Below are 17,590 nucleotides of genomic sequence, written 5' to 3'. Positions count from 1 at the left end.
GCAATTACGTGAGAAAGCGCTTCTTTCATGTCGGGTAGCTCAAAGAAAATATTTTGTGAATGAAGTCAATAGGAGAAAAACGTTAACATTTGCCAAAGCGCACTGAAATATACCATAAGAATTCTGGAACCGTGTGATATTTACGGATGAAAGCAAATTCAACATATTTGCATCGGATGGACGAACCATTGCGTGGAGGAGAAAGAATCCAGAGTTTTAAAAACAAAACCTGAAACTCACAGTGAAACGTGGTGGTGGTTCTATTATGGTTTGGGGGTGTATGAGTGCCTCAGGTGTAGGGTCCTTGTATTTTATAGATGGTACGATGAACCATCATCACTACATTGACATTTTAAAATCGAACCCCATTTATCTGCTGAACAAATGGGCTTTAGACATAACTTCATATTAATGCAGAACAATGATCCAAAGCATTCCACTTTAAACACACGCCTTCGGATCTTGTGCAATGCGCCAAAGTAGATGCCAACACCTCCCCAATCCCTCAACATTTATCCAATTGAGTATCTATTGGACCAAGTTGACAAAACATATTAGAAAACGACCGATTTCCAATAAGCAAGACTTGCAAAATGCTCTGGAAGAGGAATGGCAGAAAAATCCCTCATCAAAGACCAAAGATTTGGTAGCGTCAAAGCCAAAGCGTATTAAAGCTATTATAGCAGCAAAAGGATACCCTATAAACTACTAAAATAGCCCAATATGACGAAAACGAAGGCACTAAGTGAAGTGTATGAATACTTTTTGTTGATTGATATTTCTTTCTTTTCACAACCTTTTTAAATTTTCTGCACGAATAGTAGCTTCTTTGTTTCCTACAGTCCCAGTTTGTTTCATATCAGTATATTTTTGTGTTATATTTCCTACACTTGAAAAAATTAAATACAAATTTTCAATTCAACTGGTGTTTGTTCACCGTGATATGTTACATGTTACCATTTTGCAAGGTGTATGAATACTTTTTACATTCACTGTATATACAGTACATAGGAATTAGTAAGATATGACACGCAACAGCTATCAGGTCTCGTGTACCATTTCATAATGTATATAAGTTTTTAATGCAAACTATGCCTAATTAACTGCTATGTTTCTATAAATTGCCTTCATATCATGACACTTTAATATTCAGCCACAGAAGTATTGACAATCTTATTGCTGTATCTACTGTTTACAGAACAATATGATTAGGGGAAGTAACGTCGTATGTATATACAACACATTTCTCGTCTTCGTGTTAGAGAGAGTGAATGGATATCGGTTTTCCAGTGTAACACTTCTAATGGGGCAAAAAAGTTGTAACACAGCTGTTCATTTTTCGTCATGAAAAATAGGATTCCAGTAGATATATTGCCCGTCTCTTGAATATACCACGAAGTATAATTGGTGCTATCATGCAACGTTATAAGGACGAAACAGGATAGAATTCGTGAAGCAGAAGGGTCGCCCTAGCAAGCTAAATGAACGAGACAAACATGGGATTTTGAGAAAGTGAAGAAAACCCCAAAATTAAGTGCACCGATGATTGCAGCGGAATTGATGCAAAGTGTGGAGACTGTTCGGAAAGTACTGAGAAAGGAAGAATACCACGGAAGGGTAACTAGAAAAAAAAATGCCAAAAAGTGAACAGAAAGAATCGGTTAAAACATATGTGCAAAAGGAACCAGAATGGTGAAAAGACGTTATTTTTGCTGACGAAAGCAAATTCAAAATTGTAAAGTCAAATGGGAGGGTTCTAGTGTGGCGATAGGCAAATGCTGAACTAAGAAAAGTGAATTTCAAAGCAACAGTCAAACATGGTGGTGGTAACATAATAGTTTGGTGGTGCATATCTGCTGGCGTCGTAGGCGAACTCAGGTTTATAAATGATAGAATGACAAACGAACAATATGTGAGCATTCTAAAAACGACTTTATACAAGAGTGCCGACAAACTTGGAATTCACGAGACTTTTAATTTTTATCAAGACAACAACCCAAAACATAAGGCGTATGTTGTGCGTGAGTGGCTTCTGTGCAACTGCCCCAAAGTTATCGAAACCTCGACACAAAGTCCGGACCTCAATCCCAATGAAAATTTGGGGGTTGAACTCGACACTGGAGTCCGAAAAGTTACGGTAACATCAAAGGAGAATCTGAAGAAAAGTTGATAGAAGAATGGGCCAATATTGCACCTGAATATACCGCAAAAATAACTGGAAGTATGCAAAATCGCTTGAAGGAGCTAATACGCAATAAAGAGTATCCAACTAGGTATTAAGATCTTTTTCTTGTATCGAAGAAGGCGACAAGAAAGTTTCCAAATTATGTGGTGCCCGAATATTAAAGTGATTATAATTTTTGTGTTTAAAAAGAAATGTTCTAATTTTTGTACGCTTGGGTTAAAATTTTATGGTTTACTTTTTTTATTTAAAAAAAAAAATGCAGAAAATATAGATGTTTAACATACCATAAACATCACTTTACTTAACTGTAGTTTATAAAAGAAGATAAAATGCCAATACAATGTGGTGACCGAATATTAAAGTGAGTCTGAAAACAAAATAAAGAGTTTGTTTGTCTGTCTGTCTGCAGTCTGGGAACCAGAGGAGTGGACCGAGATTTACCAATTTTTTAGTCACGGGTACCTTGGTCCAGGCCGCAGATCAAGACGAAGCGTTTTTTTTTTTTTTTTTCAAATTTCGAACTAGGTGGGTCTCAGGAAGGGGGGGCGTTTAGTACAAAATGACGATATTAGTGTAAAATTCATAGTTTTCGCGGTCACTGAGATCAATGGTGACACTTCCATTAGCGATTCCTTTCAAATTCAGCTACCATTGCATGCGGGACGGGAGTCAGCGGGAGGGGAAGAGTACCGAGACATGCAAAAATAGCCCAAAATGACCGATATTAGTGTCAAATCCATAGTTTTTGCGGTCGCAGAAATGAATGGCGATACTGCTACATTGACTTCCAAATACAGCCTCCATGCCAATAATGGGTATATTCATCTAGTAATCAAATATAATATGATTTGTACAATAACACTTTTTAGTTTGTTATAACGGTGGAATGAAGAAATTGTATAGAAACGGAAAATCCCGAGTTAATCCTCACGCATGATGTTAGTCCACCACAAGGCGCACTTTGAAGGAGCTGGGATTTAGCCAGGGACCCCTCCCACCAGAAATGAGAGCTGTACCACTGAGAAACCGCTGTCCTGTAGAAAAGCGTGTTAAACACCCATAGGAAGCTACTTTTGTAGAAATTATCCAAAGAAACACGACTTTCTACTCTCTTCTCTTGGTTTTTCTTTTACCGATAGTTCATTAAACACCAACTTAAATAAATAAATTAATAAACAAATAAACATATTTCAATGTAACACGTGATATAATTTATAGACGAACAAAAGGCAAGAATCACAGTTTCTCGCTCATATTTCTTAAAATAAATCATCTCATGATACAGCTATTATTGAAACATTTATTTATGAAATATCAGGAAATTAGTTTATATATAGAGCGTCTATAAAGTCTGGTCCCGGATCATTGGTACGGAAACGGTTGGGTAGATGAAAAAAAAATCAGCGAAAATGTATCCTATTTTTTTAGGGCCACATGATTTGAGAGAAAAAGTGTTGCCCCAGTGTCCTGCTGGGGAGTCCCAGATGCGGTCCAACTCAAAATTTTTAAATGGCAAGGGGGTCAAGTAGTACTATATAGTTGGAAAGGTATTGCTAAAAGAAAGAAAATGGTACCAGTCCCTACTCCCTACTCGAACCCTGTGCAAAATGACGGTCGGGCAAAATGTCAACACAGTTTTCATTGAAATGTATGTAGCCACCCATAGAAATCTGCAACAGGAAATCGAATGTGAAACGAGAGAAACACCGATTTCTCATCGTTTCAAAATTACAATACTTATTGTGGTAAAAAGAAAGAAGAAGAAGAAGAAGAAGCCCCAGGGTGTGCTTTACAGTCCCAAACGGTGTTCAATTAAGTTATTTTTAAATAAAAAAGATATGTGAAGTGGTTTGTCGTTCGTTCGTAAAATCCTCGTCTGTATTTGTGTCGTTTGAGCATGTGTAGATGCATAGGCAATTCTACACATCTCCCTATCCCCAGTATAATCAAATTTCGAGTACAATTACATGGTGTAATACTGGATAGAACTATAGCTTAATAAATGCTGAAGTTTCATACCATTCACCTCCTGATAATAATATAAACGATCTTCAAATTCCTGGCATGCGTGCTGAAAAGTAAGTGGTGGTATTTCCCAACAAGCTGTAATAATTCGGGTCCTTAATTCCAGTAATGAAGTTGGTTGCGTTCTGTATATTACAGTTTTCAGGTGTTCCCATAAGGAAAAAAAAGTCACTTAGAGACAAATCTAGGGATCGAGCCGGCCACTCAATTGCTCCTTAAGTACCAATCCATCTGTTCGGGAATCTATGATCCAGATACTGACCCACAGTGCGATCATAATGTGTAGGACAACCATTCTGTTGAAATATAATTTCTCTCTGCATCAAATTCTGGCTTGCATTCTTCAGTCGTATCAGTTTCAATAACCATTGGAATGAGAGGGTCTACTAGATTTACGAGCAGATCTAAATATCTTTCCTCGGTTAAAGTGTCATCAATGAACAGAGGCCCTATGATATGGTTTCCTAAAATTCCCGCCCAAACATTTACTTTTTATGGTTCTTGAGTATGTCCTTCTCTTAAAATATGGGGAGTTGAATCGCTCCAGTAAAGCACATTTTGGGTGTTAACACGTTATGAAAGAATGTTTTCGTCGCTGAAACAAATGGTGTGTACGAACTGATTATTTGGAGCGATTCGTGCAGTCATTACTTCAAAAAACTCAAGACGATGATTAAGATCATCCTCACTAAGCTCGCGAATAATGTGCATTTTATATAGATGAAACGAATGTTTTCTCAGGAGTTTGCCGATTGGGGTTTTGGAATGCCCAAGGGGCACTCATTTCACTCAAGGATTGCTGGGGTTATAATAGCGTTCCCAAGAACTTGCTACAAGAGCATAGCAATAAAAATAAACGAGAACAGAGGTCAGCAGAGACAATGTAAAAAGAGTTATGGCAAAATTGTGGATATTTCTTGACTTATCCTCGTAGCATTTGGATTGCTTTTATATACTGAAAAAATATTTTAGAAATTTTTCCCTTCTTCTCCTTAGAAGTTGAATTTCTTGAAATGGCTTGGGGATATATCCACTTATTTTTAATAAGGAGCTATTATGTACTAAATTTAATCTTTCTAGTATGCGGGGATTCATAAGATACTATATTATATTTTTGGCATAAATAATACACCATTTCCTACCCTTAAGATACGCATTTTAATGAAAGAAACATCATAAAAAAATGTTACTTCAGGGTAGGCACTAATTATGTTTAAGACTTCATTTCAAAGGATCAGTAGTTTCCCCGTGATGTGCACAGAAACAACATCTTTTTTTTATTATTTTTATTTATATAGATCGCCATACTTATCTCCCATCGTCAGTCGAAAATTAAAATATATTACAATCTTGTTATGACAAGATCGTCCTGTAGTTTTCAGAAGATTAACCCAAAAATAGCTAAGTTTGACAATTACTAAAGTTCAACACTACTGGCTTCCTAATTGGTTATATTTGTTGAGAAACATGAATTGTACGTTCCTCCCGAGACACAATTATCGTTCCCGATTTACACCAAGCAAGGAGATATTTCACACGTCCATTTAAGAGGAACGCACTAAACCAACGAATACACTATGTTCGAATTGCCCATGAAAGTTCTCTGGCTTGTTCGTATCTTTTACTACACTCACAACACTCAATAGCGTTCCTGAAACATCAGAGTGGATTACGGGCGGAAGAAAACCTTGTGGTAGTCATTGGGAATTTAACTGTAAAACCGCATCCTTTAAACGGGAATCCGCATCGACAACAACATTTTTCATGGCAAATAAAGGAACACCAAGGGAGAGTCAGGAAACAATGTTGCCATGTATATACTCAATGGATGTGCGTTCCATGTTGTATCAACGTCTATTTGCGTGTTCAAAACAAAAACATTTCGCAAAACTTTTTTTTGAATACCTATACATGGGATTTATTAATACAGGATGAGTCAAAAAGAGCTTTACCACTTTGAAAGCACAGAGAAATTTATTGAGACTACTTACAGGAACAACATAGTTGCCAATTTGTAGCAAAACACTTCAAGTTTAACATCAAAGTCTTATTTAGGTTCGACGTGACTGCCAACATCCGACCGGAACTCAATTCCGTCCCACACTCGTTCCAGCTGATCGGGCGTAACTTTTGAAAACGGCAGCGTACCTGTGATTTCTCAGATCTGCAAGATTGTGTGATAGGGGTGGAACGTACACTCGATGTTTAACAAAACCCCACAGGAAGAAATCCACATGGTTCAAGTCTGGGGAGCAAGGTGATCAAGCAATTTGACCTGCACGGCCAACCCAATGACGTAGGAAGGTAATATCAAGGAAATATTGAACTTTATTGAGGAAATGAGGCGGTGCGCCGTCTTGCTGATAGTAGTAGGTCACGTCTTGTTGTCATTCGTCTTCATTTATCTGAAGAATTATAAAAAAGTTCAAACATATCAAGATACAACATACCAGTGACGGTGATCTCCATGAATAAAAAGTGGCCGTACACTTTAAAGTTGCTAAGTGTACAAAACACATTTACCTTCGGACAGTCATGGATTTATACAATAGTTTTACAAGGGTTTTTGCTGTCCCAGATCAAACAGTTGATGGTGTTCACCATGCCACTGGTATGAAATGTACTGTCATCGCTAAAGGTAATTGTGTTAAGGAATGTCCGTTTTTCTCTATCTGATCCAATGTTTCCACACAAAATTATCCACGACCAACTTTATATAGTCTACGTCCGTAATTTGTTGTACCATTGTAAGCATGTATGGTTTCAAGCATAAAGGTTTAAGTAGCACTAGCCAAACTATGTTGTGTGGAATGTCTGTCTAGCGAGACGCACGCTTCGTTGAGTTCTTGGGACTGTGGGCAAGTCTTCCCCTAACTTGTCCGACAACAGCAGCAGCAACGGGCGGGCGACCTGGTGATTTCACATGACGAACAGAACAACGAAGTTCAACAAAGTTCTTGTTCTAGCAGTAGATTGTAGGCCTCTTGAAGGTTTCTTTCTTCGTTCTGTACGAAATATACGCTGAAGAGCTGTTGCAGGCTTTGTTTCATGATATACAACATACACTGAGCACGCTACGCATCAGTGAAAGTCGCTATTTTAAGAATGCACTACGATGGCGCTTGCGGTGATTGAATGTGGTACTATGGCACTACGCGAGTCAAACTTGAAGTGTTTTGCTACAAATTCGTTATTTACATTTATTATCTAAGTTATTTCTATAAATTTTTACATGCGTTAAAAGTTATAAAGACCTGTTTTACTCACCCTATATACGAGGGTCATTGCAAAAGTCATGATAACTATTTTTTCCTCGAAAATGGTAACGAATAAAAAAATATATGAAATATGAAAATGGAAGATTAGTTCATATGTAAATATTACATATATGGAGATGGATAAACTCACGTACCAACATAAAGACATAGCACGAGAAAAAAGACGATTAAAAAAAAAACGTGTCTTACTGTCAATTGCAACAGTACACAATAGTACATACTAACCTACGCGCATTCCATAGCATCCTCCCCAAAAATCCACAAGATGGTAGATCATCATGATACAGTAACGTTACGTGACGCTAGATGGCAGTCCTTTCCAGGAGAAAGAAGCGTGAAGAGAGACCATAGTGTGAGTTGAACAGCCATTCAGAATGGATGTTACCGGACTTGAACAACGCTCTTGTGTGAAGATTGCAGTTCTCCGTGGAAGGAATGCGCGACATTGCAACGAAGAGCTTGTGGAAGTGTTAGGAAATGCTGCTTTACCGTACAGAACGATTGCTCGGTGGGTAGATGCATTCGGCCGACATGAACATCTGGGCGGCCTGTCAGTGTACGTGCGAATTGTACTTGTACCCTGATCGCTCAATGCAAGTAGAACGACAGAAAATAGCCACTGCAGGAATTACAGCCCCATACGGGTATTGAGAAGACAACAACCTACAGGATTTTATGCTAAGAGCTACACATGCATAAAGTAGCTGCAAAGTGGGTGTCTCATGCACTAAGTGAAGTAGAAAAGTGGACACGTTACGAAATTTGTCGTGAGCATCCAGCTCGTTACCGCGAGGAGGGAGTCAATATACTTGCAAGAATCGTCACCATAGATGAATTTTGGGTCAGGGGCTATGAACCAGAACTGAAATACCAGTCTGCGGGATGGCGTCATCCAGATTCACCACGCAGGCAGAAATTTCGTCGCAATCCCTCTCCTGTCAAGGTAATGGTCATCATAGCCTATGACATTAGAGGAGTGATTTTGTACTATTTCGTCCCACATGGATAAACTGTTAATGCACTGTACTAGTGTCACACTTTCCTGCAATAACGCCTACCACGGGCTATTTGGGAGAAACGTCTTGAACGTCTTCACGACTTATTAATTCTTCATGACAACATAACTGCCCATACGGTAGCATGTGTGCTGAATCTGCTCATGCGATGGGGATGGGAAGTACTGGAGCATTCATCATATTCAACAGACTTATCACCTTGCGATTATGACCTCAAACCAAAATTGAGAGAGTCATTGTGTGGAACAGGGTTTCAAACACGTGAAGACATTGCCACAGCAGTAACGAGTGATATCCGTAGATTCGCTAATGGTGAGGTCACGGGTGTTCGTGGCAATATTTGATGGATTCTTTGCGAGATTACTTCGAGAAACTCTAAGATGTGACAAGTACGTGTTCCTGCCCAATACTATTGTCTACTATTGCAGTTGATAGTAAAACACGTTTGAAATGACAAAATTGTTTCCGCCCTTTTTTTTTGTTCTATACTTGGTGGTGGTTGTGGTGTATGTGTGTGTTCATCCATCTCCCTACATGGTTCATCCATCTTCCTACTTGCAGAGTTTGCATATAAACTAACCTTCCGTTTGCATATTTCAGATTTTTTATTCGTTACCGTTTTCGAGAAAAAAAATAGTTGCCATGACTTTTGGAATGATATTAGTGATAGGCTTGCTGACTGTGCAGCAGATAAAGAAAACATTACTTCATTGATTTTATCAAACAAAACCAAAAGCCTACATAGGAAAATATTTCACACAGATATTAGAAATGGTAAATTTTAAAAGAAAAATCAGAGGAGTTCAGTATCCCGCAATACACTTCCTCTTCGATTGACTGTTTTTCTTTTTATTTAGATAGGTGAGTTTTATTTCATATTGCGAAATTACGGTAGACTTTTATGCTATTTGAACTCAATGTTGAACCAAAAGAAACAGTGAATTTCTATCATTCCCAGTTTTATTAGAGGCATGAAGCGGAAGAAATAGCAAATTTCAACCATTTCCAGTTTTATTAGAGGTATGAACCGGAAGAAATAGTAAATCTCTACTACTTCCAGTTTTATTAAATGTATGAACCGGAAGAAATAGTAGGTTTCTGACACCCCTAGTCATATTAAAGATATTTGCCAGAAGAAACAGCAAATTTCTACCACTTCCAGTTTTATTAGAGACATGAAGCGGGAGAAACAGTAAATTCCTAAAATCTCCATTTTTATTAGAGGTACGAACAGTAAATTTCTACCACTTTCAGTTTTATTAGATGTATGAGCCGGAAAAAGGAATAAATTTCTGGCACTCCCAATTTTATTAGTCGTATGCTCCGGAAGAAAAGGCAAATTTCTATCACTTTCACTTTTATTAAAGACATGAATCGGAAGAAACATTAAATTTCTACCACTGCCAGTTTTATTACAGGTATGAACCGGAAAAAAAGAGTAAATTTCTACCACTTCCAGTTTTGTTAGGTGTATGAGCTGGATGAAAAAGAAAATTTATATCACTCCTAGTTTTATTAGAGGTATGAACCGGATGAAAAAGTAAATTTCTACCACTTACAGCTTCATTAGTAGTTTGAAGTGGAAGAAACAGCAAATTTCTATCAGAAGAGATAAGAGGACTAACAGAAGAGATGAAACACATTATTGAGACACTGAATCGATTGAAAAAGTCCACTTCTCACTATCTTTTACCGCTTTTGCTTTACAGCGAGCAACGTTACAACCGCTTATGATTAATTTCTACCACCTCTGGTATCACAGTGGAGGAGACATAACTTGTTGTTGAGACGCTGAACTGCTTTAAAATAATCTATTATCGCTATACCTTACAGTTTTTACTCTGAGAAGATCCATAGTGAAACCTCGATTTTAGTAGAGAAATCCGGGTGACGGTGGTTAATTTTCTTTCGACGCTGAATTGATTCCAATAAATTGATTCTCGCTACCTGTTACCGTTTCTGTTCTGTGGCAATCAACGTTTAACTGGAAGTGGTTGAACCACACCATTTCCGGTTTTAATAGAGGTAAGCGATGAATTGGAATCTATTTTTTTCAGACGCTGAACCGTTCTAGGAAATCCTTTCTCAATTTACTTTAAAATATATACAGGGTACGGCAGCGTTCATAGTAGGATATTAAAACACACCACCAGGCAGTAACTGTAATTTATTTATTACCCCTTATGTCAATTAATAGTTAAAGGTATGCCATTTACTAATGTGTAAGTCATTGTCCATTGCGTGGATTACTTTTTGAATATGACTCCTGTCAAATGATGCCCCTTCTGCACAACACATTCATCTAGGTGGCGTTGGAAGCTTTCCATAACTCGGCGTAACGTATTCTCTGGGACATTGCTGACGGGAGTTCTGATGCGATCCTTCAACTCAGGAATGGTGGCACAAAGTGTTCGGAACACTTCTTGCTTCAGGTAGCCCCAAAGGAAAAAGTCTGTACATGAAAGATCAGGTGAGCGAGGCGGCCAGGAAATGTCACCAAAACGGGAAATTACTCTACCTGGAAATGTCTGTCGCAAGAAATCCATGCAAATGCTTGCTGTATGCGAGGTCGCTCCGTCTTGCTGAAACCATAATTGTTCCACATCCACATCGACCATACCTAATTGGGGAAGAACGAAGTCTTGCAGCATCTTTAGGTAGTGTTCACTGGTGACAGTTACAGCCACACCGCTGTCATCCTCAAAGAAGTAAGGGCCAATAATCCCAAAGGAAGCAACTCCACACCACACTGTGACACGAGAACTGTGCAAGGGCTTGATGTGCAGTTATGCGGGTTTACATCACTCCAATAACGCATATTCTGTTTATTCAGTGAATCGCACAACTCGAAATGAGCTTCATCTGACATCAGGATGGTGTGCAACATTTCTGGATTTTGGTGAAGGAGATCACACATGGTTAAGCAGAATGTTTCTCGTGAAACCCAATTGCGAGGCCTAATTTCCTGAACAATCTGCAGCTTATATGGGTGAAAATGGAGATTTTCATGCAATATTCTCCTGAATGAGCGATCGGACATATGCACAGTTTGCGAATGACGAGGAGCAGATCCTTTTGGGCTACGCAATATTGCAGCAAGAACATTTTCCACGGCTTCTGGTGTCCGGACAGTCCGTACAGTTGAAATGTTGCCGAAATAGACGGTGGGTAGCAATAACAGAGTCGTTATTCTTGAAATAACTTTCAACAGCAAAGACACGATGCTGTGTACTCCACCGCTCCATATCACTGTCACACTCGAAATGGCAGCTCATTAGTACACGAATGCGGCACTGCCTGGCGCGCATTCATGCAGTACGTCATTGTACTACGCAAGTCAAATTACGCTATGAACACTGCCGCACCCTATATAAAAAGGTTTTGATCTGACACCTATTGACAAACAAAATAACCTGGTGGACAGATAGATCAATAGACGATACGCTCTATAAGACTTCCGGTACTTATGCATACCATAGTTTGGAAGTATAAAAATTCAATTAATGACAAATAGAACCAAGAATATCATACTGAAACATTAATGTAAACTTATGTACTCAGACAACATGTCTTGATGTCAAAATAAATAAATAAATAAATAAATAATGTAAAAATAATTGAATATACAATTGCTTTGCTAACTGATGATTGAATAAACGCATATTTCTATTTATGAAAATTTCATAACACTTGTGCTGTTGCATTACTGTCTACTTTTGCTATACATAAAGATAATATTTGACGATAACTGAATCATGATTAAAATAGGTCCTTATAGAATACCAGCCAGCATCCTCAAGCAGTACACCATTTTCACTTCTAAGCGACTATAACAGAGAAAGAAGTTAAACGATCCTAAAAGAAAGAAAAGACCTAACGGTGTTTTTGTTAAACGTTTCCAGTCCATTATTTCTAAACTTAAGATTTGCATAAGGTTCTTGAAGGAGGCGCTGTTCAAATGTTCTCCCTCTGTACAAAATCAGAATAATTTAACAAAGGAACAACATCAAAATTGTACTTTAAAGAAAACATATCTAACGATTGCATTCTTATTTCATTAACGCCATATAATACAATATAAACGTAACCAAGAAAGTTCTGTCGTTTTCTTTCTTTTTTTGGAGGTCTGTGTTCCATTGGAACGCACACCGTAAATTGAATGCGAATGAAGGTAAGGCAAAGGTCAGTTGTTGGTGTGCATATATCCAACATACTACCTGGTTATGGCAGTTCAGTTACACCGTGAACTTGTGTAAGGACAGAATGAACATGGTACCACAGAACGTCATAAGGGCGTGTATGCTGTACGAGTTCAAACTGTGGTCAAACGCCGCTGCGGCGGGGCGGAAGATATGCCAGGCCTTTAGTGATGGTGTCGTGAATACGCGGACAGTGCAACGGTGGTTTAACAAGTTTAAGGACGGTGACGAAACAGTCGAAGACGCATCACGTGCCGAAAGACCAACACATGTACAAATGAATATCTTCAGGCAGCAATTGAGGCGAACAATGGCCAGACATATGATGGACTGCTACTACAACTCAGTGTGTGGAGAAACCAATCGGCAGCACATCCATCAACTTGGGAAGCAATTCATGTTGTGTCGATGGGTCTCACATGATTTGACTCCGGGCCAGAAGACAACACAAGCAAACGCCTCTGTTTCTTTGCTGTCTCGTCTGAGGAAGGAGCTAGTTCTGGACAGGTATTGACATGCGATGAGAAGTGGGTTTTGTACGAAGCTCCACGGCGCCGTCTTCATTAGTTAGCATCCCATGAGCCGGTTTCAAAACAACCGAAACCATAGCTGCACCAGAAGAAATTTCTCCTGTGTGTTTGGTGGACTGCACGCGACATCATGCTTCGGAAACTGCTACCGGCTGGTCAGAGCATCAATCCAACTGTCTACTTTCAGCAGTTGAGCAGTTTAAAAAAAAACCTTGGAGCTAGCACTTCTGAATGGCAAAGGGGACCTTCTGTTACAGGACAACGCTAAGCCCCACGTGGCTAGTATGACCCGGGACACCATTCTAAGACTTGGATGGGAAACACTATTACATCCGCCATATTTCCTGGACATTGCTCCGTCCGATTATCACCTGTTCCTTTCCTTTTGGAATGACCTTTGAAGACACCAGTTCAAATCCCTAGTAGAGGTGCAAATTGCACTAGACAATTTTTTTCGCTTCACGGCCCACCATATTCTACCGCGATTGAATCCTTGGCATTCCAGAACATTGGCAGATGGTCGTCGATGGTGATGGGGAGAACTTTTGATCTTCCAGGTACGTCTTAGGTGACATATCGATGTTTGAATGTAGTGGGTGAAAAAGCGATATAACTTAGTTGGTTACTTTATGGTATGTCATTTTACCAAAAAAAAAAATCCAGAAGGGGTAATATTGTTGAGACGAGTCGTTTTTGGACGTTTTTCTCAAAACTACTCGTGTGATTTTGTTCATAGTTCATAAAAAAAAGAACATTGCATAATTAACCCAATATCGTAATATAGAATAAGTAATTCATGAAAACGTCCACCAATGATAGTTAACCCTTTTCTTGGCAATGTATCATTTGTGATACATAATTTTTTTGAACATTTTTCGTTCTTTGACTACCTATTTTGGCAATGTATCCTATGAGATACATTACATTACAGCATTGTCTAAATAAAACCTGTAACTAAAATGTGCAATTATCTATTATTTTATAATGGCACGGAAGTCGCATCTAGTATTTTTTTCTGAGCAACAGAAGTCTCCTTGCCAAGAAAAGGGTTAACTCCCATTGTAAGTTTTCTTGGACAAAGTCTTCTGAAAACGCCTGTTTTAATTTTGTTTTCATATATTGCATATATATTTTGTATATGCATTTTGTATACTGTGAAAAATACACTTTTCTAAAATCCTAATAAGCCATTTATGGTAGTTGTATATAGCAAAGGTTTCTTGTGATTATTCTATGTTTTACTAGTGCATGGCGAGCACATTTCTACAAGTGTCTTTTCATAATACTTGCCTTGTTAATTTGAAATTTAACACTACCTATTTTGGCAATGAGATACATTGCCTATCCTATCCTATGAGATACATTACATCACAGCCTTGTCTAAATAAAACATGTAACTAAAATGTGCAATTATCTATTATTTTATAATGGCACGGAAGTCGCATCTAGTATTTTTTTTCTGAGCAACAGAAGTCTCCTTGCCAAGAAAAGGGTTAACTCCCATTGTAAGTTTTCTTGGACAAAGTCTTCTGAAAACGCCTGTTTTAATTTTGTTTTCATATATTGCATATATATTTTGTATATGCATTTTGTATACTGTGAAAAATACACTTTTCTAAAATCCTAATAAGCCATTTATGGTAGTTGTATATAGCAAAGGTTTCTTGTGATTATTCTATGTTTTACTAGTGCATGACGAACGCATTTCTACAAGTGTTTTTTTCATAATACTTGCCTTGTTAATTTGAAATTGGCCGTTTTTCCATAAAATCAACTTAGTACTCGTCAAGAGTAACAGCAAGGAACATTTCCTAGTAGTTTGTTTCCGTCATGTAACTGCTACTACCACCCGTATGGCAGCAAAATATATAGAAAAAGAAATATAGCAAATAAATTTAGCTTTCCGTGTAAGCTTAAATTGAGCTCTTTTAAGAATAATTTCCTTATCAAATGCTACTTCCAGGAGCTATTTCTTTCACAGAGTTGTAGAAACTTCCTTGCAGCATTTTTTTTTAATCGGAAGTAAGCATTAACCGGTGTTTTCTATTCTAAATATAGTCATTTTAATATCATGTATCCATCTGCTTTTTAATTCAAGCGTGGATGCTTCTTTTTTGCTTAAAAAAAAACAGTTCATACAAGTATATCACAGTTAATGTATTCTTTCCTTCATTAATTATTTAAAATGCACTTAAATCTGATGCAGACTCCATGGCGCACACACAGCAAATAAATCTTTTGAAAATCGTAATTATTTCTAAGATTGGGTTGTATGGAACTAAAAATAAAAAAAAATAGGTTCTTCAACTTCTATTACACTACCATGGGAAAACTATACACTGAGGGCTATTCATGTTAGCATAGATGTAAAACAGTAATTATATGCAAAGTACTTCCAATATTTTAGCAAGATAAATTCAGGAAATAAATATCACTGTTGCTAAATATATTTAACAGCTTTTAATGTATCTAAATTTGTCAATACTAACATTAGGTATGCAAAAAGGTTACTTACAAGACCTTTCTGAACTATTATTATTATTATTATTATTATTATTATTATTATTATTATTATTATTATTATTCACAGGCTCCTTTCTCAAATAGCTTTTCTTCTTATACACAGAAACACAATTTGACAGAGTATAGACTTAGTAACACGTGATACGCGTTATATAAGCATTTGTTTCTACCCTCCTTCGTTTGTCGTTTATACAACCTTATGATACAACGTTGACGCTTATACTCTCGCGCTTCCCACCCAACATACATACAACAACATTGTACAGCTTAATGATTAGCGTTTGCCTGTGCGTCTGGAAATTTCGTGTGTACGGTAAGGACTATGGTTGGGAAGCTGGGAGCATTAGTGGTATGAAAACACATGTGTAAGTAACTAGAAATATTAGGATTAGGATTAGAAATTAGAGTTCTGGGCTTTCAGCATCTATGATCATGCTAGACCGTCACACATATGAAGGATGATGTCGCTCGGTGATCACATTGAGGGGAAGAAAGGAGTGGGAAAGGAAGCGACCTGAGGTCGTTATGTTAAGTACCATCCAGGCATTTGCCTAGCCTGAATGAGGAAAAACCCAGGAAAATCCTCACTAAGGATGGCTAACCTAAAAAAAACATCTTTTCAACCGATTGTCCCCACCGGAAATCGAACCCAGGACAGCTTGCACCAAAGACAAGAGTTAGCGATTACACTGTGATTATGATGCCACAGTAACTGGAAAGAGTACCTAACTAACTAACTCTATGGCCTATGGAACCCGGAGGTTCAATGCCGCGTTCACAAAATTTCTCCACTGACTTATATCCTTAGCTAACTGCATCCAGTTTCTACTTTGTAAACTAATCTCTGCGAGATCCATCTTAATATTGTCCTCCCATCTGCGCCTAGGTCTTCCTAATGGTAGTTTTCCGATTGGTCTTCCAGTCAAGACTTTGAAAGCGTTTCTACTTTCTTCCATTCTAGCTACATGACCTGCCCACCTAAGCCTCCTAGACTTGACGACCCTAACAATGTTGGGTAAACCGTATAAATTATGTAGTTCCTCGTTATGAAGTTTCCACCATTCCCCATTCCCGTTCCTCTTGGGTCCGAATATTCGTCTCAGGATCTTGTTCTCAAATACTTTCAGTCTATGTTCTTCCCTCAGAGTAAGCGACCACGTTTCACAACCATACAGAACAACAGGCATGATTATCGTCTCATATTTTAAACTCCAAATTCCTCGACAGAATTCGCGACAAAAGATTTTGAACCGAATAGTAACACGAATTCCCTGCTTAGTCGACATTTAATTTCTTCGTGAATATGATTTTCGTCTGTTAATACTGATCCTAGATATTCGAAGGTATCCACTTTATCAAAAGTATTATTTATATTTTTAACGTGTCCATATTTTTGCTGTATTACGGTCCCAGCGCACTTCCATGTATTTAGTTTTCTCTGCATTTACTTCTAAACCCATATCCCTGCACGCGTTTTATAAGATCTCTGCATTTCTTTCTATTGTTGTCCTATCATCCCCTATTAAATTTACATCATCAGCATATGCCATAACCTGGAAAGAGTACCAAAGATTTTTATTTCTTTAGTCTTTGTATCCTTAATATTGCAATCGTTCTTAAAAATTGCCCCCAGCCTATTCTAAAGAATATCCGGAATTGCTAAGCTTACATGTATGTGCACACCAGGTAGTTATAAGTGAATAGTTATCGCTGTTACTTCTAGGTTTGATTCCCATATGGAGCATGTTTGGTCCTCGTTGGAGCAGGTCATTTAAATGCGTATATGCTATGGCTTATTTCCCTCCAAAACACTTTACCATTGTTTTCAGTGTAG

General features: G+C 38.0%; 1 protein-coding gene across 1 annotated transcript in view; it reads left to right on the top strand.

The window, feature by feature from the left end:
• LOC145687983 (glycine receptor subunit alpha-2-like) overlaps nt 1-17,590 on the top strand; it is a 1,333,907-nt gene that overhangs the window by 1,175,017 nt on the left and 141,300 nt on the right. The window lies entirely within an intron of this gene.

The sequence above is a fragment of the Thermobia domestica genome, chromosome 6, assembly GCF_964235325.1.
Source record: "Thermobia domestica chromosome 6, izTheDome1.hap1.1, whole genome shotgun sequence".
Lineage (NCBI taxonomy): Eukaryota > Metazoa > Arthropoda > Insecta > Zygentoma > Lepismatidae > Thermobia > Thermobia domestica.
The sequence above is the reverse complement of the archived record's forward strand: the minus strand, read 5'-3'. Positions and strand labels throughout refer to the sequence as shown.